The sequence below is a fragment of the Macrobrachium nipponense genome, chromosome 46 (assembly GCF_015104395.2).
Source record: "Macrobrachium nipponense isolate FS-2020 chromosome 46, ASM1510439v2, whole genome shotgun sequence".
In the NCBI taxonomy this organism is placed as follows: Eukaryota; Metazoa; Arthropoda; class Malacostraca; order Decapoda; family Palaemonidae; genus Macrobrachium; species Macrobrachium nipponense.
The window spans coordinates 43,673,245-43,698,244 of NC_061106.1; the positions used below are offsets into that span (position 1 = coordinate 43,673,245).

Here is a 25,000-nt window from a genome sequence, read left to right on the forward strand (position 1 = left end):
ACTCATTCTAACAGACTTTTACGCAAGTTAAATAACTTAATAAACAATAGCACATGGAATAATCTTGAGCAACAAGACAAAGTTTTAAACTTATCCAACACCCCCCTTACTGTAAACCAACATTTAGTTTTAAATCTAGGCTTATCCTTTGCCTTTATGCCAGACCGCAAAAACAACCTAGACTTCATAGTGGCTTTTGATGAATTCATATCTGACAGAAACTACAGCCATAAAGAGATATGTTTAAAAGGAGTGTTACTAAGTGCTTTAACTGACCTAAATAAGAAATATCCTGTTCCCTGTAGATATATGATAGCCATCCACTCGCTAAAAAAGTTAGGTGTTACATAATAAGTAGATCCAACAAAGACGGCAAAATCGTAATAATGGACAAAGACTTCTACCTCGACAAAATCAAAGCAACTCCTTAGCGACACAAACACTTACGACAAACTGACGATAAATCCCCTCCAAAACGTCCCCACAGAATTTTTTCGGAAAGTAAGATTAATTGGCCAAGACAAAAAGAGTATTGAACTATTAGAGAAATTTAAAGTAATTAATCCTAAACTACCCTACTTTTATGGCCTTCCCAAAACTCACAAAGACAATCTTCCATTCAGACCCATCGTTTCATGTGCCGGAGCTTTCAATTACAAAATTTCTAAATGGTTAGCTGGCCTCCTTTCACTTTTCTTAGGCACTTTTTTTCCCAGTCACATTAAACATTCGGAAGATTTTTGTCACAAATTCAGAGAAGCACATATACCACTTCACAACATAAAACTTTTAAGCCTTGACGTAGATTCTCTATTCACAAAGTACCAGTACAGGACGTTCTTCGGTTTTTGAGGGAAAAATGATCCCCCTATTCAGATAATTTCCTATTGGCGCATGACAAAATAATAAAGTTAGTTGAATTATGTGCATCTAATAACGTATTTTCATTCAAGGAATTATTCTAATAGCAAAAATTCGGGTGTAGTATGGGTAGGCCTTTAAGTCCTGTTTTAGCCAATCTGTACATGGAATACTTTGAAACCACAGTAATAAATGCAAGAAAACCCCAAAACATGTGGATGAGATTTGTAGATGATATTCTAACATTTTGGGATAATAGATGGGGCAATTTTAATGAATTCATTTCAAAATTAAACGCATTAGTGCCCAGCATCAAATTTAAAGTTGAATGGGAAACAGACAACCAAATTCCTCTTCTTGATGTTTTAATAATCAGAGACACGACAGAATACAAATTTACCAAATACAGACAACCAACGTTCTCACTTTCATACATTCACTACTTTAGCTATCATGACATTGCTATCAAGATAGGTGTAGCCAGCAACCTGTTCTTAAGAGCCTTACAAATTTGTTCCCCAGATTTCCTGGAAAAAGAATTTGAACTAATTCGTAAGCAGCTTTTGTCTTTAAAGTATCCTGACCATATAACTGAGAAATCAATTCACAAAGCAAATGTAATTTTCTACCGACCCCCTCACGACAAGACCAGAGATACACCCAACAATAGAATAAAAATTCCACACCTGGACAGGATTAAGACGGTGACTCAGATCCTAGGAACATCTAACCCTTTTGCATTTACTTACCCAAACACCTTAGCCAAATGACTGATTAACATCCATCAAAAGACATCCCCCAAGGACACAGGCGTTTACGAAATCCCATGCCAGGACTGTGACAATCTTGCATCGGATTTACAGGAAAATCACTTCCCCATAGATTAATACAACACAAACGGTCAGTTACATATGGACAACAGAACTCAGCTATTTTCAACCATATAATTTAATATAACCATAGAATAAACTGGAATTTGTCATGTATAATTTCTAGCAGCAACTGCCTGTATAAGAATCAAATGATAGAATCATCCTTAATTAAAGAGAGGCAGGTAATGAACATCTCAAAAGGAGCATGGGATTCAGATGTGATCGACAAGATTTTCATCAACTAATGCTTAAAAAGATTAAATGAAGATTATCAGCGGGAGTGACCTAAATTGGCTTACCTGTGGATGGATCCCTTGGTATAAATACCACCTTTTCTGTAAACTTTTCTCATTCATCTACCTGAAGAGGGAGACAGCAGTCTCTGAAATATGGTATTTTTCTCTCTATATTTTGGTGTTTTTATGGGCTCCTTTTATTAGATGGAATTCTGATGTAACAGGCCATTTTTACCAGTTATATATATATATATATATATATATATATATATATATATATATATATATATGACTGGTAAAAAGATCTTGCAGAAACTCCATTGTTTATTTGTCCTTCGTGGCTTATACCTTTATTTATGGATTTATGACAGTCCAAACTTTCGTGATTCAGTTATTTATATTATATATATATATATATATATATATATATATATATATATATATATATATATATATATATATATATATATATATATATATATATATATATATATTTATATATGAAACTGGTAAAAATGTCCTCTTACAACAGAATTCCATGTAACAAAAGGAGCCCATAAAAACGCCTAAAATAAAGAAAGTCATATATTTCAGAAACTGCTGTCTCTCTCCCTTCAGGTAGGTAATGAATGAGAAAAGTTACAGAAAAGGCGGCGGTATTTATACCAAGAGATCCATCCGCAGGTATAGCCGTTTTACTAGGTCACCCCTGCAGATAATTTCTCGTTAATATATATAGATACTGTGATCATTATATATATATATATATATATATATATATATATATATATATATATATATATTATATATATACATATCTATCTATATATATATATATATATATATATATATATATATATATATATGTAGATAGATAGATAGATAGATAATGTATAGTATCTATATATATTAACGAGAAACTGCAGGGATGACCTAGTAAAACGGCTATACCTGCGGATGGATCTTTTGGTATAAATACCGCCGCCTTTTCTGTAACTTTTCTCATTCATTACCTACCTGAAGGGAGAGAGACAGCAGTTTCTGAAATATATGACTTTCTTTATTTTAGGCGTTTTTATGGGCTCTTTTTGTTACATGGAATTCTGTTGTAACAGGATATTTTTACCAGTTTCATATATAATATATATATATATATATATATATATATATATATATATATATATATATATATATATATATATAAATAACTGAATCACGAAAGTTTGGACTGTCATAAATCCATAAATAAAGGTATAAGCCACGAAGGACAAATAAACAATGGAGTTTCTGCAAGATCTTTTTTACCAGTCATATATATATATAATAACTGGTAAAAATGGCCTGTTACATCAGAATTCCATCTAATAAAAGGAGCCCATACACCCAAAATATAGAGAGAAAAAAATACTATATTTCAGAGACCGCTGTCTCCCTCTTCAGGTAGATGAATGAAGAAAAGTTTACAGAAAAGGTGGTATTTATACCAAGAGATCCATCCACAGGTAAGCCAATTTAGGTCACTCCCGCTGAGAATCTTTATTTAATCTTTTTTAAGCATTGTTGATGAAAATCTTGTCGATAACATCTGAATCCCATGCTCCTTTTGAGATGTTCATTACCTGCCTCTCTTTAATTAAGGATGATTCTATCATTTGATTCTTGTACAGGCAGTTGCTGCTAGAAATTATACATGACCAATTCCAGTTTATTCTATGGTTATATTCAATTATATGGTTGAAAATAGCTGAGTTCTGTTGTCCATATGTAACTGAGCCGTTTGTTGTATTAATCTATGGGAAGCGATTTTCCTGTAAATCCGATGCAAGATTGTCACGGTCCTGGCATGGATTGCGTAAACGCCTGTGTCCTTGGGGGATGTCTTTTGTTGGATGTTAATCAGTCATTTGGCTAAGGTGTTTGGGTAAGTAAATGAAGGGAGAGAGACAGCAGTTTCCGAAATATATGACTTTCTTTATTTTAGGCGTTTTTATAGGCTCCTTTTGTTAGATGGAATTCTGTTGTAACAGGACATTTTTACCAGTTTCATAAATATATTATATATATATATATATATATATATATATATATATATAATGTAATATATATATATATATATATATATATATATATATATATATATATAACTGAATCACAAAAGTTTGGAATGTGATAGATCCATAAATAAAGGTATAAGCCACGAAGGTAAAATAAACAACGGCGTTTCTGCAAGATCTTTCGACTCAGCGTCCTTTACTTAGCAGATGAACTGACTTACATGATGAATTGACAGTATAGGAAAGGTCGTATAACTGACAGATAGGGATTATAAGGAGATTTGTACTTAGAATCCGGCACACCTGTAGAATGAATAACCTCTCCAAATAAGCATAAACATAGGTACAATTAAAAAAAAAAAGATTAAGTCAATCTGCTCAGACACAGGGACAAGACAATTAAAGGATTATATAGGGCGACTGCTATTCAGATCTTTGGTAAACATAAACTTATTCACAATACATATTAAACATACATATACAGCGAAGATATCTCGAAGGCAACTAATTTGTATTTAAGTCTGTAATTATATCTTTGAGGTCATTCTTAAACATGTTACAAATACAAAGGTCTAAATGAAACAGGCACCGACTAATATTAAAATTACAATGGGAAGCAAGTTGTATTATGGCAGATTCTGAACTACCTATCCAATTTATTTGGTGGTTGTTTTCACTTAAATGAATGAATATTGCATTAGATGTTTGCCCAGTTTTTACAGAATATTAATTCTTGTTTAATCTTACTTCTAAGCCCTTGCTCGACTGTCCGAGTCAAGCAAGGGCTTATCTTGATCCAAATATTGGGGACTGACAATGCGCAATACTCGTAAAAACATAGAAGAAAAAAATTGATATTTTGATGTTAAGATGGTGGCCTGAATAGAAATGAACATAAGTTAAGTTGTTGGTTGGTTTCCTATAAATACTGAATTTACATTGAAATGGTTCTCTATGTATCAAAACATCTAAGAAAGGGAGACAATTGTCTTTTTCCAATTCTAAAGTAAACTTAATCGATGGTACCTGGTTATTTAATTTAGAGAGTAAATCATTTACATCAATACCAGCAGGCAGAACAGCTAAAATACCATCAATATATCTATACCACTTTACAGGAATATAAGTGATATTAGGTAAGTAGCGTTTTTCAAAAAATTCTATGTACAAGTTTGAGAGGAGTGGTGATAGAGGGTTGCCCATTGCCATGCCAAATATTTGTTGATAAAATTCACCATTGAATATAAACTTATAATCGCAAATGCACGACCTAGTGAGTGAAATAATGTGACTTATAGGTAGACGTAATTCATGCTGAGTTAGTTCATTACTAAGATATTCTAAAATAGAGACTATAGGGACTTTAGTAAAAAGAGAACATACATCAAAACTAACAAATCTATCGGTGGGGCAGAGTAATTTTGTTTAATTTATCAACTAAATCTAGAAAATTATATATATGAGAATCGGAGATGGTTCCAAGTAACGGGGACAAGATCTTAGTGATATATTTCGAAAGTTTATATGAAATTGAACCAAAAGTACTGATAATAGGTCGCATTGGGTTATTTTCTTTGTGCGTTTTGATTAATCCGTACAGGTAAGGTAGCGAAGGAGATTTGACTGACAATTTGCCTAGTAGTTCTGTTTTATCTTTAAGGATTTTTATCACTGTGCTATTAAAGTTTTTTATGGCTTGATCAAGGGGGATTTTTTGTTAGTTTTTTATAAGTCACATCATCCAGTAGGGCTTTCATACGTGATATGTAGTCAGCTTTATCTAAAATTGTATACTATTTGAGTTATCAGCTTTTGTAAAGTGGATAGTATTGTCCTTTTTAAGATCGGTCAAACTTTTCTTAACATTGGCAGCTCGTATACAATACCTTTATGTCAACATGATTTTGAGGAAGATCACAATATTTTCTAAATTTATTTAGGGATGACGCAATCATTAAAGCAGAAGGTCAACTCGTTATAAAGAAAGATAAACCATATCCAAGCGCACTCACACTACTTTATATATATATATATATATATATATATATATATATATATATATATATATATATATATATGTATATGTATGTATGTATGTATGTATGTTGTATGTATGATGTTTGTTCTCTCACTGCCGAGTCATGCATTCAAAAGACTCCGAAGGAAATGCAATGCAGGAACTACCATGACTTGGATCTCTGGTTTCCAAATGGCCACATTTTATCCTTCTCTTCCGTTTGCGAAGAAATTATAAAGGCCTGTGATCTACAACTCTGCTTTCTTTTCCTCTTTCAATTGTTAGTTACCTTGACGAGTGGAAAATGAATGACAGTCTTGAAACAAAAGAATGAAGAAGGAATGCAGAAAAGAAAAAAAAAAACAAGTGAGTCGACATCACTCGTCGTGTGTCAGTCAGTGGCTGAGCTCCTAAAAGTCGTGAACTACACACTTGAATGCAGTCCGGGGCGACGTTTGCTCTTGGACCGCCCCCGAAATGTTGTTCTTGAGCCCCCTCCCCTTCCCCGCGCTGCCTTGAAGCACTGATTTCTGCCGATCAGTCACTTTCTATCAGTTGGTGCATTTCCAGTTTGCGTTAGATGCAATTTCTCTCTCCTCTTTGAAGAGTTTTTCTTCCATAACTCTAAAATTATGCGAGAAAACCAATTATAGTGCAAAATGACTTGTTGGAAATTTTTCCGCTGATACACTTTATATGGATTTTTAAATCTTCAAAATATTAGTTTGCGATGGCCGGGAATCGAACCCGGGTCAACTGCTTGGAAGGCAGCTATGCTAACCACTATACCACCATCGCCTTACATGTAGTAGATAAAATTATATAAGTAATGATAAGCTGTTTAACTCTAGTGGGTGTCATACTCTGTCAATCTAGCCGAGAACTATAAGTGTATAATGCCACGATAGTGAACGGTTCAAGAATTGTATAATTGAGTTTGTGTCACGAAAACTGATTAGGATGTTAATTAGATGTGATATTAGAGTTAATGGAAGTGCACAAGGGAATATAATAAAGTCGCAAAAAGGCTGGTTACTGGAGAGAGCAACAGGTGTCAAATGTCTTAACACGCTCGGAAGCCTCCAATGTTTACATTACGTCACCTGTCCATCTCGCTCTCCAGGCACCCAACACTTGTCATTATTCATACAATGAGATCCTCTTCTCTTAGGTAGGTTTACCTTTTATGACCAGATGTTTTATTCGGGCACATTTTACTTTAAAGGTCTCAGATGATCTAGATTTAACTGTTGAATAATTGTTATAGTATATATCTTCAGCTTGACATGTCATTGACTTTACAACCAAGGATGCGTACCTGAAAATAGGGCCAGGAAGTCCGTGTGGATTCTCCCTCTAGCACGATGTACTATTTAGTTATAGTATAGTGTAGTATGGTCTAGATACAGTATAGAATAATATAATATTATTATTCAGATCAGGTCTGTTATTTAAACACAGAATGTGTGGTCACATAGATACAGGTTGTGAAAAGCTTTCATGCGTCGTATTTGACTAGTTATGCTCTGTATAGTAAAGGAAACAGACCCTCTCTCTCTCTCTCTCTCTCTCTCTCGTCTCTCTCTCTCTCGCTCTCATCTCTCTCTCTCTCTCTCTCTCACGTAACTGTCGATTTTGTACATGAATCCAGTTTCTCATTAATGAAAGGAATAAGAATAATCGTGTCGCCTATTATCAGATTGTACAGTGTATTGTTTGCATTACAACTCTGTACTCTTTGAGCGAGTTGTGCTTCCGTCGTAAAAGCTACGGTCATTATGATAATTTCAATCTTAAATCAGCATATTTCTGAAAACAACTTCGAACTAAAAGTAACATTGTGAGAAATGGGACATTTTGCAGACGAACATAGATGATATACGAGATGCAGATCTGGCTAGGTAATGAAGTGTGATTTGCTGATCAAATTGATTTATCCGTCTGCACCCTTTGCCAAATTCCACGCTTCATCCTACAGTCCACTTGAGTGTAAACTCATCAGTAGATCTTTTAGCCTGATAGCATTAAATTTTTTGGCCAAGAAGGAAACATATAACGCAGATCATCCTCATTGGATTTGTAATGCTTTTCTCCTCAGATTGCTTTAAAGGAACTAAGGTGATAACAGATGACAGCTTAGCTTGCCCTGCCCTGGGTCCATCATCTCCTGTGGTAGCAGGTGTTAAATTGAATCACAGAAATTCCCTAAATTAGTATGGATGGTGGAGGAGATATTATGAGGCTGATGAACCCACCTTAGATCTCAAAGTCTTCGAAGCGTGAAAAGAAGGTATGATGCGTTTTGTCTCAGAGAGAGAGAGAGAGAGAGAGAGAGAGAGAGAGAGAGAGAGAGAGAGAGATGGGGGGGGGGGGGAGAGCGCGGTTTATGCTTCGTCATTCTTTTTCTCTGTATAAAAAGGTCATATTTCGGTTATTTGTCATGTCTGACTTCGAAATTGCTGCTTCAGAACCTCGAAAGTAAGAAGCGTTTTGACAGCAACCTTGAAAGTACAATTTTCCCCTCTCTCTCTCTCTCTTTGACAGCACCTGGAAAGTACAATTTGTTGTCCCCTCTCTCTCTCTCTCTTTGACAGCACCTGGAAAAGTAACTCTCTCTCTCTCTCTTCTTTGACAGCAACCTTTGAAAGACCAATCTTTTCCCCTCTCCTCTCTCTCTTTGACAGCAACCTGGAAATACAATTTTCCCCGCTCTCTCTCTCTTTGACAGCAACCTGAAAAGTACAATTTTCCCCTCTCTCTCTCTCTCTCTGACAGCACCTGGAAAGTACAATTTTCTTTCCTCTCTCTCTCTCTTTTACAGCAACCTGGAAAGTACAATTTTCCCTCTCTCTCTCCTCTTTACGCAACTGGAAAGTCCAATTTTTCCCCTCTCTCTCCTCTCTTCTTACGCAACCTGGAAAGTCATTTTTCCCCTCTCATTTTCTCTCTCTTCTTTCGCCTCTTTTCCCCTCTCTCTCTCTCTCTTTGACAGCAACCGCTGGAAGACAATTTTCCCCTCTCTCTCTCTTTCTCTTTGACAGCAACCTGGAAAGTACAATTTCCCCTCTCTCTCTCTCTCTTTGACAGCAAACCTGGAAAGTACAGTTTCCCTCTCTCTCTCTCTCTTTGACAGCAACCTGAAAGTTTAACAAATCTTTTTCCCCTCTCTCTCTCTCTGACAGCAACCTGGAAAGTACAATTTTCCCCTCTCTCTCTCTCTCTTTGACAGCAACCTGAAAGTACAACCCTTTTCCCCTCTCTCTCTCTCTCTTTACAGCAACCTGGAAAGTACAATTTTCCCCTCTCTCTCTCTCTCTTTGACAGCAACCTGGAAAGTACAATTTTCCCCTCTCTCTCTCTCTTGACAGCAACCTGGAAAGTACAATTCCCCGCTCTCTCTCTCTCTCTTTGACAGCAACCTGGAAAGTACAATTTTTCCCCTCTCTCTCTCTCTCTTTGACAGCAACCTGGAAAGTACATTTCTCTCTCTCTCTCTTTGACGCAACCTGGAAGTAACAATTTTGTTTCCCCTCTCTCTCTCTCTCTGACGCAACCTGGAAAGTAATTTTTCCCCTCTCTCTCTCTCGTCTTGACAGCAACCTGGAAATACAATTTTCCCCTCTCTCTCTCTCTCTTTGACAGAAACCGGAAAGTACAATTTTCCCCTCTCTCTCTCTCTCTTGACAGCAACTGGAAAGTACAATTTTCCCCTCTCTCTCTCTCTCTTTGACAGCAACCTGGAAAGGTACATTTTCCCCTCTCTCTCTCATCTCTTTGACAGCAACCTGGAAATGTACAATTTTCTCTCTCTCTCTCTCTTTGAACCAAAAGCAACCTTTGGAAAGTAAAGCAATTTTCCCCTCTCTCTCTCTCTCTTTGACAGCAACCTGGAAAGTACAATTTTCCCCTCTCTCTCTCTCTCTTTGAACAAAGCAACTTTGAATGGAAAGTACAATTTTCCCCTCTCTCTCTCTCTCTTTGACAGCAACCTGGAAAGTACAATTTTCCCCTCTCTCTCTCTCTCTTGACATCAACCTGGAAAGTACAATCCCCTCTCCTCTCTCTCTAATTTTGACAGCAACCTGGAAAGTACAATTTTCCCCTCTCTCTCTCTCTCTTTGACAGCAACCTGGAAAGTACAATTTTCCCCTCTCTCTCTCTCTCTTTGACAGCAACCTGGAAGTACATTTTCCCCTCTCTCTCTCTCTCTTTGACAGCAACCTGGAAAGTACAATTTTCCCCTCTCTCTCTCTCTCTTGACAGCAACCTGGAAAGTACAATTTTCCCCTCTCTCTCTCTCTTTGACAGCAACCTGGAAAGTACAATTTTCCCTCTCTCTCTCTCTCTTGACAGCAACCTGGAAAGTAACATCTCTCTCTCTCTCTTTTGACAGCAACCTGGAAAGTACAATTTTCCCCTCTCTCTCTCTCTCTTTGTTTACAGCAACCTGGAAAAGTACATTTTTTCCCTCCTCTCTCTCTCTTTGACAGCACTGGAAGTACCCAATCTCTCTCTCTCTCTTTGACAGCAACCTGGAAAGTACAATTTTCCCCTCTCTCTGCTCTCTCTTTGCAGCAATGTTTCCCCGCTCTCTCTCCTTTGACAGCAACCTGGAAAGTCAATTTTCCCCTCTCTCTCTCTCTCTTTGACAGCAACCTGGAAAAGTACAATCTCTCTCTCTCTCTTTGACAGCAACTGGAAAGACAATCCCCTCTCTCTCTCTCTGACAGCAACTGGAAAGTACAATTTTCAACTCTCTCGTCTCTCTCTTTGACAGCAACCTGGAAAGTACAATTTTCCCCTCTCTCTCTCTCTTTGACGCAACCTGGAAAGTCAATTTTTTTTCCCCTCTCTCTCTCTCTTTGACAGCAACCTGGAAAGTACAATTTTCCCCTCTCTCTCTCTCTTTGACAGCAACCTGGAAAGTACATCCCCTCTCTCTCTCTCTTTGACAGTCAACCTGGAAAGTACAATTTTCCCCTCTCTCTCTCGCTCTTTGACAGCAACCTGGAAAGTACAATTTTTCCCCTCTCTCTCTCTCTTTGACAGCAACCTGGAAAGTACAATTTTCCCCTCTCTCTCTCTCTTTGACAGACCCTCTTTTCCCCTCTCCTCTCTCTTTGACAGCAACCTGGAAAGTACAATTTTCCCCACAAATCTCTCTCTCTCTCTTTGACAGCAACCTGGAAAGTACAATTTTTCCCCTCTCTCTCTCTCTCTGACAGCAACCTGGAAAAAGTACAATTTTCCCCTCTCTCTCGCTCTGACAGCAACCTGAAATACAATTTTCCCCTCTCTCTCTCTCTCTTTGACAGCAACCTGGAAAGTACAATTTTCCCCTCTCTCTCTCTCTTTACAGCAACCTGGAAAGTACAATTTTCCCCTCTCTCTCTCTCTCTTTGACAGCAACCTGGAAAGTACAATTTTTCCCCCTCTCTCTCTCTCTCTCTGACAGCAACCTGGAAAGTACAATTTTCCCCTCTCTCTCTCTCTCTCTTTGACAGCAACCTGGAAAGTACAATCCTCTTCGTCTCTCTCTCTCTCTCTCCCTCTCTCTCTCTCTCTCTCTCTCTCTCTCTCTCTCTCTTTAAAAACTATGATTTTTTTCAGATCCTCCCAAGTCAAAAGGTGCACCGTGAAAAAAAAAAAACCTAATAAATCTAATTGAAGTGAAAAGCTTTCGGTCTGGTTATGGAAAGTGGCTGTCATGTGCTCTATAAAAGTTTATTTTTTTATATTTTATTATCTTTATTTTGTTTTGTTATTTGTTATTTTTTATTTTATTTTGTTTTATTATATTTGAACTCGAATGCACGCGTAGTCTTGAGACGCGAAAATTCCCACCAAATTAGCTTTTGGTTTGATGCCATTGTCTTTCTTTTTTTGAATTTACTGGGATATTTTCGTATATACTTACAAATTATGATTTACGCACGAATCCGGCCTCAAGATTCGCCCAAAACAGGTACAGCTGGGGGCGTAGTGAGTTGGCGTAGCGCTGCGAAATTTCATGGCCTTCCAAAATTGCAACCTGAGAGGCATTTCGTGTACTTTCGACCGTCATTTCCAGGAAAAGTTCGTAACAACAGTCATGAATACGGAGATTTGGATGTCTGAAGGTCGTGCTCTGTAAAATTCGTATACTTGTAATTTATAGTGAAATTTAAGCTATCGTTTCCTGTAAGTATTCGTCCGTGGGAATATGTTGGTTTATTTGTGGACACATTGACTGCGGTTAGATTATTATTAGAATGTCTTAGTTCTAAGGGGGGACAAATGAGTGACATTAAAATATTTGTACAGAATCAGAGGTATAATTTGGTTTTGAGTGAACTTAGAAATTTCTAATGACAGGTAGAAGTGAATTGCAACTATATAGCAGTGTTTCACGATAATCTCACCAAGTTTTAACAATAATTTATTGGTAACATATTAGGAATTAGTAACAATTATTTAGTTTGCAAAAAAAATCATTGTGAAACACTGTTGTATAATACAAATCCACAGTGATGTAAATAAGTTCTATCATTTATAAGATATGCTTTTGATAGTCTGTTTTTATACATTTTCTAAATAATACAACTTTTTTATTCAATTGATGATTTTTAGTATCCAATGCCACTTTCTTTTAACTGACATATGCATGATATTGTTGTTTTAGATTTAGCTGACCTTATAGCCAGCACGGGCTCTTGCTCATAGAGCAGCCCGCAAAAATGACGTTAAAGAGCCGAGCACATCAGAATCACGTGACCCGACGGATAGAAATGTGTACGCAAAAGTGACGTTTGCAAATGTTGCCATGAGCGAGGCACTTGGCGATGTTGGCAGTATACTACTTGGGGTTGGGGAACCCTTTTCGAAGGTGATCCCACGTGGCTCAGCTGTGGAGGAACCCTCACCCCCTCACATGTTGGGAGGCCCCCCCCCCCTCCCCCCCCCCCTGGACACAGTACCACCCCTAGACGCGGCCGTATCTCCCCCCAACCCGGGAGGGATGCCAGCCCGTACCATCACAGCTGTCCATTAGATGTCAACTGCTCTAAACCTCTCTTATTTCATTCGTCTGCTTCGAGTCTTCGGCATCTGTCTCGATTTACTTGTTTTTATATTATTATTTTGGTCCAGTTACAAATGCTTCGGGAGGAATGGCGTTTCGCGAGAATCTTTAAATGATCTAACATCGTCAAGGTAGGCAGCCTCCCTCTGAGATTACCTGATAATAAGAGCACATGTGTTACTGTTAGATTTCAAGGCGATGGTGGTATAGTGGTTAGCATAGCTGCCTTCCAAGCAGTTTGACCCGGGTTCGATTCCCGGCCATCGCAAAGATATTTTACATTCTTAATTTCTTGAAACTTTGAAAAACTGCTTAATTGTGTTACTACTTGACTCGTTCACAAGTATAATATGTTTGTTTAATCAATGTCATATTAGTTCCTTATAGCATTCGCGTGTTTGCATTTAGGGCTGATGGCCCTTGTTAGTAACGCCAGGTTATCAATCATCAGTCATGTGGTTTTTGTACATAAGCAGGCCCTATGCCAGGTTAGCAGAATTGGTTTTGCATTGCTGTCAAGCAACAAAATTCACATTGGTCTTTTGGTGAAAACAGATCTGGTCGACTTCTCTTTGAAGCACTGGTGATTTCGGACCCTTTGAAGTTGTTAATGAGAATAATTCTTGATTTAATTGATTGTGTTTTGCATTGGCTCATTTGCAGTCATGCGAAAACAAAAAATTTTTGTTCATGCTTAATGCTTCGGAATTCGGCGTTTTATCCTTCACTGGTTTATCGATGCTTTACTTACATTGTCTCTCTGTCATGCCTTTTTGTATGATTTTTTTTATTATTATTAAATGTTGTTTTGGTTTATGATCCTTTTAGTCATTGTTGAGAATCACGCTACCCAGTGCTGAAGAAACTGCTAGCCAGTGCTGAGGAATTATATTAGCCAGTGCTGAGGATTCCTGCTAGCCACTGCTGAGGAAACTGCTAGCCAGTGTTGAGGAAACTGCTAGCCACTGTTGAGGAAACTGCTAGCCAGTGCTGAGGAAACTGCTAGCCACTGCTGAGGAAACTGCTAGCCAGTGTTGAGGAAACTGCTAGTCAGTGCTGAGGAATCCTGCCAGGCAACGCTGAGTTCATCTTGCTGACCAGTGCTGCAGAATCATATTAGCCAAGGCTGAGAAGTCATGCTAGCCACATTCCAACCATTAAAACGCAAAATAAGAAAGTATTCAACAGGTTGCAAATTCTTTCTTTCTCCCCTTAGAGCCTCGTACTAATTTCTTACGTCTTCATACATTGCAGTCTACCCTGCCTTTGTCATTAGGAGGTTCCTTGTGAAACCTTAAGCATTTATTCAGTCGTAGTTTCTCTTAAAGTTAATGAAACCGCAAATTCCACGCGGGGTTCTTTTTGTGTTGCTTGTACGAAGTTCATTTGCAATTTTTGTTATAGAGGTAGACTTTTTCAGATTGTTGGTTGTTTAAATCAGTTACGAACAGTTACGAAGAATGCGCGCGAAGCAAAAGGTTTAAATCTTCGTGTCATAGTGACAGAGACGATATTGCTAAGACCTACTTCAAAGAAATACTTTGAGAAGGCTTCTGTTACGGTGGATATTTGATAATCATATTTATTACAGAAGAATTTTTCTCACCATTGTTGTTGCCAAGCGAATTTTTTTTTTTTTTTCACCAAGTGTGTACCGTACATGATACTTTTTAAAACAGATTTTCATTGATAGTTTTATTATCCAGTTGTTAAGGAAAGTAAACTTGTAGTGTACAATGTCTGTACTTGCACAGTAAGCTGGGTAAGTGAGACGCTTGCAACAAACATTTTTGTACACCTTGCAGCATTCCCATTTGGACAGCAAACATTCAGGCAACAAAAGAAAATTGCACATCCCGTAATAACTACGTGGGAATGACCACCCTCAAATGATCTCCCCTCCTCCCCCTTACCCCCTCCCCCTCCCCCTTACCCCCCTCCCCCAGCCTCCCTTTCGACTGGCAGCGCACCTTGAACAGGTGCAATTAAGGTACAGCAACGCCCGCCCCGCGGATTCACAGGAAACCCCCCCCCCCTCCCCCCAAAGAAAGAGTCCCAAAGAATGGAGGCAAATTTGGTAGGAAATGTGATTGAGCCGCCTGTACAAAACGGTTGCTTGTCTTACGAAATTTGTTGTGATGTATAATATTGCTAAGCAAAATGACTCTCTCTCACACACACACACAGACACACAACACACACGTTCATTCATGAATCAGTGGAGTTGTTTTCAGTTTTGATAAAGATGCTTGAAACCGCTATGTAAAAGATTTTATGACAGGGTGGTTATGTTTTCGTTTTCTATTGAACTGTTTATCCCGCTTGTTTCATCGGTTTCTCGATTTTAACCCAGAATAGATGATTTAGAATCAAGCTTGGAAGTCAACGGTCTCCTTCTTCGATAACTAATATTTTAAATGTTCACTAAACACAAAGTATTCCAGACTTACCAACCACGTTATGAGAAATGATAATAGTAATATATTCCTGTAGGAAGTAGGGTTGTGTATAAAGACAAATGCATTATATTTTTCACTTATGTTATCTAGCCCAACATCAAATGCATGATTCTTATGTCGTAATTTACTTTGGAGCTTCGTGAAATAACCTATGTTACGTCATCAATTCAATTGATTTGTTCGTGTCTGCCATATCAGTGTGTTAGTTATCCGTAGATTTCGGCGCTAATATCGAAATGCATCAGTTTGAAGAAATACCTATTTTTTGAAATTTTCACATTGTCATCGTCTTATAAGGAGACAGAGTTGTGTCACTATCATCAGCTCATTTCCAGTATAAGCAAGAAACAGATGTCATTAGTGACACAATATCCTCTGGCACAGCGGATGACTTTAGAGCGAATTGGGTTGTGAGCGATGATTAAATGCTGCCCACGCGTGACTTGAAATATAATATAGTAACTTATCCCACACGTAATGAGTAAAACTAATGATTGTGTGTGGACTCCCTATAACACCTCCCCGTTATCAATTTTGTCTTAAGACCGATTGGGCACTGAAAGACTTTTATCAGGGTCGGTGACCTTCACCAAGCACCTTTTCTTTTCTCTCTCACACATCCGAATCCATTAGAATGAAAACAGACTCGTCTTGGTTTCCCGTGGTAGATTCATGGCCAAACCTTGGCGCACCACGCCCTGAAAACTCTCGTGCATAGTTGAACATGTGTTGCATATGCACTTGATCAGTTAAATTGCAACGCTATAGGCGCTTGCGTGGAGTGGGCCAAGGAAGTAAGACCCCGTGCAGAGTTACGGGCTGCTCTATGAGCAAGAGCTTGTGTGTGTTTTTACGGGCTGTTCAGTGAGCAAGAGCCCGTGCAGTGTTGCGGGCCTTCTCTGCGAGCAAGAGCCCGTGCAACGTTACGGGCTGCTCTATGAGCAAGAACCCGTGCGGTGTTACGGGCTGCTCTCTGAGCAAGAGCCGTGCGGTGTTATGGGCTGTCTATGAGCAGAGCCCGTGCGGTGTTATGGGCTGCTCTATTGAGCAAGAACCCGTGCGGTTGTACGGGCTGCTCTATGAGCAAGAGCCCGTGCGGTGTTTATGGGCTGCTCTATGAGCAAGAACCCCGTTGCGGTGTTACGGGCTGCTCTATGAGCAAGAACCCGTTGCGGTGTTATGGGCTGCTCTATGAGCAAGAGCCAGTGCGGTGTTATGGGCTGCTCTCTGAGCAAAGAACCCGTGCGGTGTTACGGGCTGCTCTATGAGCAAGAGCCAGTGCGGTGTTATGGGCTGCTCTCTGAGCAAGAACCCGTGCGGTGTTACGGGGCTGCTCTATGAGCAAGAGCCAGTGCGGTGTTTTATGGCTCTCTCTGAGCAAGAACCAACGTGCGGTGTTACGGGCTGCTTTATGAGCAAGAGCCAGTGCGGTGTTATGGGCTGCTCTCTGAGCAAAGAGCCCGTGCAGAGTTACGGCTGCTCTCTGAGCAAAGAGCCCGTGCCGGCAAAAGTTTGACAGCTCAATCAAAAAACCGTGCCGTGCACGAAGCTGATGCTTGGTCGATTATCAAAAAATAGGCTCCTACATCCGGCGTGTTACTTTCCTCTTCACTTCACGGGCTATTATAGGCTTTTGCACTGTTATCCATTTTGGTTTTGGTCCGTGTACCTTATACTTGAACATGGCCTCCATTTCCTTGGCAGAATTTTGTCAGATCTTTCTTTACGTTCTATTGCCAAAGGGCGACAAGCACTCGAGTGCAGAGGTCTAGTTGTGATTGCGAAGGTCTAACATGCAAAGATGTATGTCATGTTGCTTAGGATGTAGTTACATATATGTAGCCTTAGAATTTGATTGGAGAATACACCTGCTGCTGCTGCTGCTGCTGCTGCGAGGAGGATGGAGGAGGAGGAGGAGGAGGAGGAGGTAGCGAGGAGGGGAGGAGGAGGAGGAGGAGGCAGGAGGATGGAGAACATGTTGCAAATTTAGGATGTAGTTACATATATGTTATAGTCTGGAAAATTTGTTTGAGGAGAACTGCATGCTGCGAAGGAGGAGGAGAGGAGGAGGAGAAGGTGTCATGTTGCTTAGGATATAGTTACTATGTAGCCTTGGCATTTTGATTGGAGAATTGCATGCTGAGTAGGAGGAGGAAACGAAATAGTAATAGATGGTCCACGCTAACGTCACGGTTAGGTGGTGTTAACTAGCAGAATCCAGTGTCCCGTGGAAATCTCGCGCGAAAAAATGGGTCACTGGTGACATCAGCTGATTCCCAGACAGTTTCAAAATATTCGACGTTACTTAGTCTAGTTAGACTTTATAGACTTTACGTTCAATTCACAATGCAGGATTTTCAATTCTTATATTTAATTCACCGATTACTGATTCCCGAACCGCGGTTATGTTAGTTTTGTTAAGATAATTATTAAGATGATTATTGCTATTCCCAGTACTGTTATTGTTATGGTTTGGGTTATCAAGGACTACCGGAAACGCTGGTGGACTGATCAGCGGTAGGTCAACTTACTTAGTAGAAATTTTGCCAACAAACAAAATTTCCAGTGACTTGATTAGCAGAATCCCCCGTAGAGGGGCAGTGCCGTCAGTGCACTCACGCGGCGGTGCACTGTGGCATTACTGAATGGTCTTTGCAGCGCCCCTTCAGCCCCTAGCTGCAACTACTTTCCTTCTACTTTACCTCCGTTCATATTCTCTCTCTTACTTATGACTTTCCACCCTCTTTAACCGTTGATTCATGTGCAACTGCATTGAGGTTTTCCTCCTGTTACACCTTTCAAACCTTTCACTGTCAATTTTTCTTCCAGCGCTGAAGGACCTTGTAGGTCCAGCGCTTGGCCTTTCCGGCCGAAATTCTATAGTGTGTTGTGTGTGTGTGTGCAGTATATTCGTATGTATATAATAAAAATAGAGAGATCGTAAACCTCTTTGGTTACAGATTTTTTTTCTCAACACTTAATTGTCGTAAATATCTTGTCATTTTTCTTTAAGGTTTTAAGGCTTTTACAAAGAGAACTTAGAACATCTAAGGATATAATCCTTTTGACCACAAAAAAGGAGTATGTATTGGAGAAAAAGTCTCTGACAGTATACTTACCTTTATTATTTACGTTGTAAAGTAAGGACATTTATCCTTTACTTGTGAAAGCATCTATGTTGGATTTCACCTTCTTTAACCAACTCTTGTTCATGAACATGATGAGATGACCTACAATTAATCAGCCAGTCTTTCGAAATCAGGCATATGACTTCGTATAACACTCCCCAGCTTAGTACAAAATGGGTTCTACTTGTTTGAAAGGATTATGGTAATGCCATAGTTAATTCAGTCTGGGTGCAGTGTCATGAGAAGGTTCTATAAATAAAACAGACCTTGTAAATTGTATATATACATATATATCATACACACGCACACATATATTAATGAGAGAGAGAGAGAGAGAGAGAGAGAGAGGAGACGAGAGAAGAGAGAGAGAGAGGTAATGCGTGTGTGGATATGGTTTTCCTTTTATCATTTTGACCTGTGTTTTAATCTGCCTACTTGCATCTTGTTAGTCAACGTTCCTTGCGTGTTCCTCATTCACTTCACAAGACTTTAGATAGTTGAAACCATCTCCTCCCTCTTGGTGGGAGAGAGAGAGTTTGGCTTTCAGATTTTGATCGTTTCTAGCACCAGCTGTCTTTTCGCCAGCACGTTTTTATTTTTTATTTTTTCTTTCCATATTTAGCCCTTCTTCTTTTTTCCCCTCAAAGTGCTACCTACGTGAAATATATAGATCCATTGGGTTTACAGGCTGTACTCACACGAGTTATTAGTTTACGCATAAATGCTCATTTTGTACGCCAGTCGTGATGAATATGATTTTGTTATTCAATCTTTATACCTCCCTTTCTCTGATGTAGTGTCTTGAATTTGCTCTCTCTCTCTCTCTCTCTCTCTCTCTCTCTCTCTCTCTCTCTCTCTCTCTCTCTCTCTCTCTCCGCTATTTAATTTCCACTGCCATCCAGAGAATTCGAAGTAACAGTTACCAGCAATACAACGTCGGTATCATAATTCTAGTACACCGTAATGAGACTTTTCTTTTCTCCAAATAGGGTCTAGATTAAAAGGTATATACGTATGTTTAATGAGGAATCAGTCGTCGAGAGCATTGTTGATCGCTAGAGTGTAATATTACCCTCAGAGTTTAATATCTCTGATTGAAAGGGTCACAGAAGAGCTGGGATTAGCAAAAATTAACATTCAGACGATTTGAAGTTTCCAAACTAAAAACGAATCTGTTTATTTGATTTTGAGTTCCACGTTGTAAATGAAATCTTATCTCCGTCCTATTGATTAGTCGATATTGCAGCCTTCGTCTTATTAAATGAGTTATTGCAGGCATGTTTAAAATCTCATCTCGATTACTTCAGTTAGGTTTGCCTTAGTTCCGAAGGGGAGTTTAGGAACGCAAATCCCTGTGACACTCAGCTCCACTCCTCCCCCCCTCCCCCCTCCCCCCTCCCCCTCCCCCTTCCCCCTTTTCCCTTGATCTAACTGGGGCACCCTAGGTAGTGTTTTGTTGGAAGTGATAAGTTAGGTCATCATTTATTGGGTATGCAAGTTACGTCGATGGAAATGTTTGCAGATATTTTTCGAATTTTCGCTGAGATTAGATTTTCTTTATATATTATAATAGAATAACTTTGCGAAATATAAAAAAAATGTAAAGTCATCTTTCGCAATTAATATTTTTTAAGTGTGGATTTTTTTTAATGATAGGTTTCGGGAATTCTATATGACGAGGTGGCCGAGTGGTTAAGGCGTTGGACTGCTAATCCAATAGGGTCTCCCTGCGTGGGTTCGAATCCCATCCTCGTCGAAAGGTGGTTTTTACTTTGTTTTGTTGTGTTGTTGTTGCCTCCTTTAATGTGGACAAACGTGGCTAACATCGAAAAACAAAAAACAAGAGAGGTTTCTCAACTATATCTGGCATCTAATGAGAGGCAACCAAATAGTTGAATTAGAAGAGCAAGTCTAAATATTTTCCGCTGAAACATTTTCAAAAGGTCATTCAGATATCAGGAAGTGATATATATTACCAGTATTGATGTGTCTGGAGATGAAGATTTTCAGTTTTATTTTATTTTTATTATGATATCTCAGAGAGAAATGATTCATTACTGCACTTAGCTATCGAGCGAAAAGATTAGAATGAAACTAACTTCTTCTCAAACAACCTTTCACAGTTGCATCGAGACCTCACCAACAGTGATTTGAGTCCTTTACAAATTTTGCATTATGAATACATCAACATGCACCAACTCTGTTAGTCGATAACCTTCACGCTACTTCCATTCTAATTATGTAACTAAATCATCTGAACACCTTCATTTCATTATATTGTAAATCAGCCTATTTCATTACTTTCATTAGATATACTTTGCAACCTCACCTTGTCATGTTTGTGCATCACTTCCATGAATTAGAATTTATCTCTTGGGTACTTTATGTAAGTTTCATTTTTCTACGCTAGGGGATGTTACCATCAGTGCACCTCACGCGGCACATTGTAGGCATTAGCTAAGGTTCTTTGCAGCGTCCCTGTGGCCCCTAGCTGCAACCGCGTTTCATTGCTTTTACTGTGCCTCCGTTCATATTCTCTCTCCTCCATCTTGCTTTCCACCCTCTCCCAACAAGTGTTTCATAGTGCAGCTACGACGTTTTCCCCCAGTTACTTTTATAACCTTTTTATTCTCAAAATTTATAATGAGAAGGCTAGATATTGAATGAAAAAATTATTGTGAATAAGTAATAAATCTTCATTAAGAATTTGACCCCACAAAAAATTATGTGAATAGCCAGAGTACAATAAGAAAAAAAATTTAAACTGTATTAATGGAAAAAACTTTTATTTTTTTATCACAAAAACATTTCGTCCGAAAATTTAGAAACCATAAGCTACCCTCTGCCCGCGTCATGTGACCCTGTAAATTGTCACTCCTGGATGTGTGCCTGTCCCATTTACACAACCTGCAAGTCTGATTTTTGTATACTCATAAATATAGACTTTCTTTTCTATAAAAAAAAGAAAAAAAGAAAGAAAGAAAAAAAAGGAGAGTTCTTGCGTTGGCCGGGAATCGAACCCGGGTCAACTGCTTGGAAGGCAGCTATGCTAACCACTATACCACCAACGCATGAAGCACTTATAAACAATCTATCATTGATTAAAATGAAGTCAGCTTGGTAATATTTGCGTTTTTACGTAATCTGAATTTCAGTATTTTAAACATAAGTTCCTGACGGCTTTATTTTTTCTCGACATAAAAGATAGTCGCTCGAACGGCAAACCTACTACGTTAATATTTACTGAAGGGCAGACACGAGGAATATAAACGCGAAGTATTTCTTTGATCTCGCCCTAAATTAGACGAATTAATTAACACAGGATACCGAATTGATAAAAAATTGGAGAGCATTTAAAGGATGGATTAAAAAAGGAAAATTTTTTGATAACCAATAACTTCGTCTGGTAATATGAAAGAAAAATGCAATAGTATTAAAAAAAAAGTAATCAAAATTTCTTGACATTCAAAAGGAAGGATTGATGAATGCATAATATAGAGAAGTAATTAAAATGCGACGAATCAGTGTTGTAAAGCCACCGAAGTGAATTGAAGAAAATTGAACAGATAATTGAAAGAATATATATATATATATATATATATATATATATATATATATATATATATATATATATATATATATATATATATATATATATCTATATATATATATATATATATATATAGAGAGAGAGAGAGAGAGAGAGAGAGAGAGAGAGAGAGAGAGAGAGAGACTTATAAGCGATTCGACACGTGTCTCATTATGAAAATAAAACAAGAGTGCTTGCTTATGAAACTGAATACGGCCCATCTAAAATTCTCCTGGGTGCGTTCAGCGACAAGAAAGGCAACACTCTCTCTCTCTCTCTCTCTCTCTCTCTCTCTCTCTCTCTCTCTCTCTCTCTCTCTCCTTCGAGAGGCTATCAAGGGATTTGTGAATGTGGCATATACGAGACCCAGCAAACCGTCTGCACTTTGTTCCGAAACATTATTGAAGCTGCGAATGCTCTCTCTCTCTCTCTCTCTCTCTCTCTCTCTCTCTCTCTCTCTCTCTCTCTCTCTCTCTCTCTCGTTGTCTTTTCACTGTCCGTTGAGTTCCTTTCAAACGCACGCCACATGAATAACGCAAGCACCTGAAAAGGGTCCCCTTATCGAATGCAGCGTCATGTCCCGATATCTGCAGAATCATAATCGAAATGAATGTTGGGATGGAAGACGAAGACGGCAGGAGCACAATTAACATAATTAGGCGTCTTGACAAGTGTGTATATATATACACACCACAAGGAGTCCTCTGTTCGTAGAGAGAAGGAATAGAAGAAGGAGCCGCTCTTTAATGAGATTCGGTATACATGAATACATTCTTTAGTAACGTGGGTTCATTTTTTATATATAAGGAGAGAGAGAGAGAGAGAGAGAGAGAGAGAGAGAGAGAGAGAGAGAGAGAGAGAGAGAGAGAGAGAGAGAATCCTCCTATGTCTTAGAGTGCATTCATTATCCCTTCTGATTTATTAGTGTATCCTAGGTCGTTTAACCTAACGCTGTTCTTTAGCTTCTAAAGAACAGTTATATAGAGTATTCATCATTCATAATACATAATAACTTACTAGAATTGTTGAGATTTTATTTATATTAAACGTGTTGTTTAGTCATTTTAATTTTATATGTGTAAGCTCTTGATTATGTTCCATGAGTTATAAGTTAGAAATTTAGCAAAATGTAATTTTACATTTTTGCCCCCCCCCAAAAAAAAAAAAAAAAAAAAGTTATTCACAACATTATTCATAACAGATGGAATGTCTCTCTCTCTCTCTCTCTCTCTCTCTCTCTCTCTCTCTCTCTCTCTCTCTCTCTCTGAGAAAATCTGTATAAATAGATGCAGTAATTAACAGATAAATGATGACTGGTCGAAAAACATGTCAGTCACGTTGCAAATTTATGGACAACCTGTCTGAAGGTAGAACTGCTTTGCTTCCAGTAATTAAAAACACATACACACAATATATATATATATATATATATATATATATATATATATATATATATATATATGTGTGTGTGTGTGTGTGTGTGTGTGTGTGTATATATATATATATACATATATTTGTGTGTGTGTGTGTGTGTGCGTTTGCGCGCGCGCGCGTGTGTGTGTGTGTGTGTGTGTGTGTGCATAAATTATTCTTAAGAGAGATTATAATAACCTTGAGCAAACTGCAGATTCCTAGAGAGAGAGAGAGAGAGAGAGAGAGAGAGAGAGAGAGAGAGAGAGAGAGAATGAATGATATTCTTTGATGACTCCATTTAAAACTGATTCAAGACATATGGACATACAAATAAGCGTTGCCATCTAGCGTTTCCCCGTATTATTCCCTCAACGTAAATATAGCATACAACCTCCAATTGGTGCGTTGGGTGTTGCTTATTATCCATTGCGCACCTAGAATTAATGAAAAAGAGTTATTAAATGCAGTGCAATCTGTTTCAGGATTTGTGGGAAGAATGATGGCGCCGTAAGACCTCATTTTTTTTTTTAAATCCTACAAATTTATTAATCTTTATTGGAAATATAAAGTTGTCCATGACGTTTCATTATATAGAAAGCACGAACATTCTCGATTATTGTCTTTAAAATAAATACAACATTACGTTGCATATGTTATGATTATTAATTAAGGTTAGCTTACGGTTTGTTATTATCAATGTGGACGAATGAGAACACATTTCAAATTGGCAGAAATGACTGGGTAGTTCAGTCATTTAACTCTTAAGTATGTCAGCGATTTTGATTTAAAGAAGCAACAATAATTATCTGCTCGTAATGTGGTTCGAGAGAGAGAGAGAGAGAGAGAGAGAGAGAGAGAGAGAGAGAGAGAGAGACACCTTTACAGTTTTTTGCATATACGGGGGACACTTTCAAGCATTAAAAGTAAAAATATGACGATATATTATATATATATATATATATATATATATATATATATATATATATATATATAGATATATATATATATATATATACTATATATATAATGTAATGTGTGGGCACAGTGTCGTTATTCCAAAAGACAATAACTTAATAATACTTAAGAAAAAGGCACGAAACGGATAATAAGGAAGAAAAGGGAAAAGGGAAAGGGAATACGATAATGATTTTTCTTAGCGAAGGATTTTGTTACTCCAAACATTAGGCTTTTTAGCATTAGACATCTGGTTTTCATCTCCCCCAAAAAGCCTCTGTCCATACCAGCGATTAGTGACCAACAAGAGATTATAGTCGACGAAGGATATCTACCAGGCATATTCGAGAAATTGGA

The 25,000-nt window shown here is 38.2% G+C and overlaps 1 long non-coding RNA gene and 3 other non-coding genes across 4 annotated transcripts in view; 2 read left to right on the plus strand and 2 right to left on the minus strand.

Moving 5' to 3' along the window:
* Window positions 1–25,000, plus strand: part of LOC135214993 (uncharacterized) — a 266,054-nt gene that overhangs the window by 180,093 nt on the left and 60,961 nt on the right. The window lies entirely within an intron of this gene.
* Trnag-ucc (transfer RNA glycine (anticodon UCC)) lies at window positions 6,767–6,838 on the minus strand. The gene has a single exon. It is a non-coding gene; the product is annotated as a tRNA-Gly (tRNA).
* Trnas-gcu (transfer RNA serine (anticodon GCU)) lies at window positions 20,362–20,443 on the plus strand. The gene has a single exon. It is a non-coding gene; the product is annotated as a tRNA-Ser (tRNA).
* Window positions 21,687–21,758, minus strand: Trnag-ucc (transfer RNA glycine (anticodon UCC)). Its single transcript has one exon. It is a non-coding gene; the product is annotated as a tRNA-Gly (tRNA).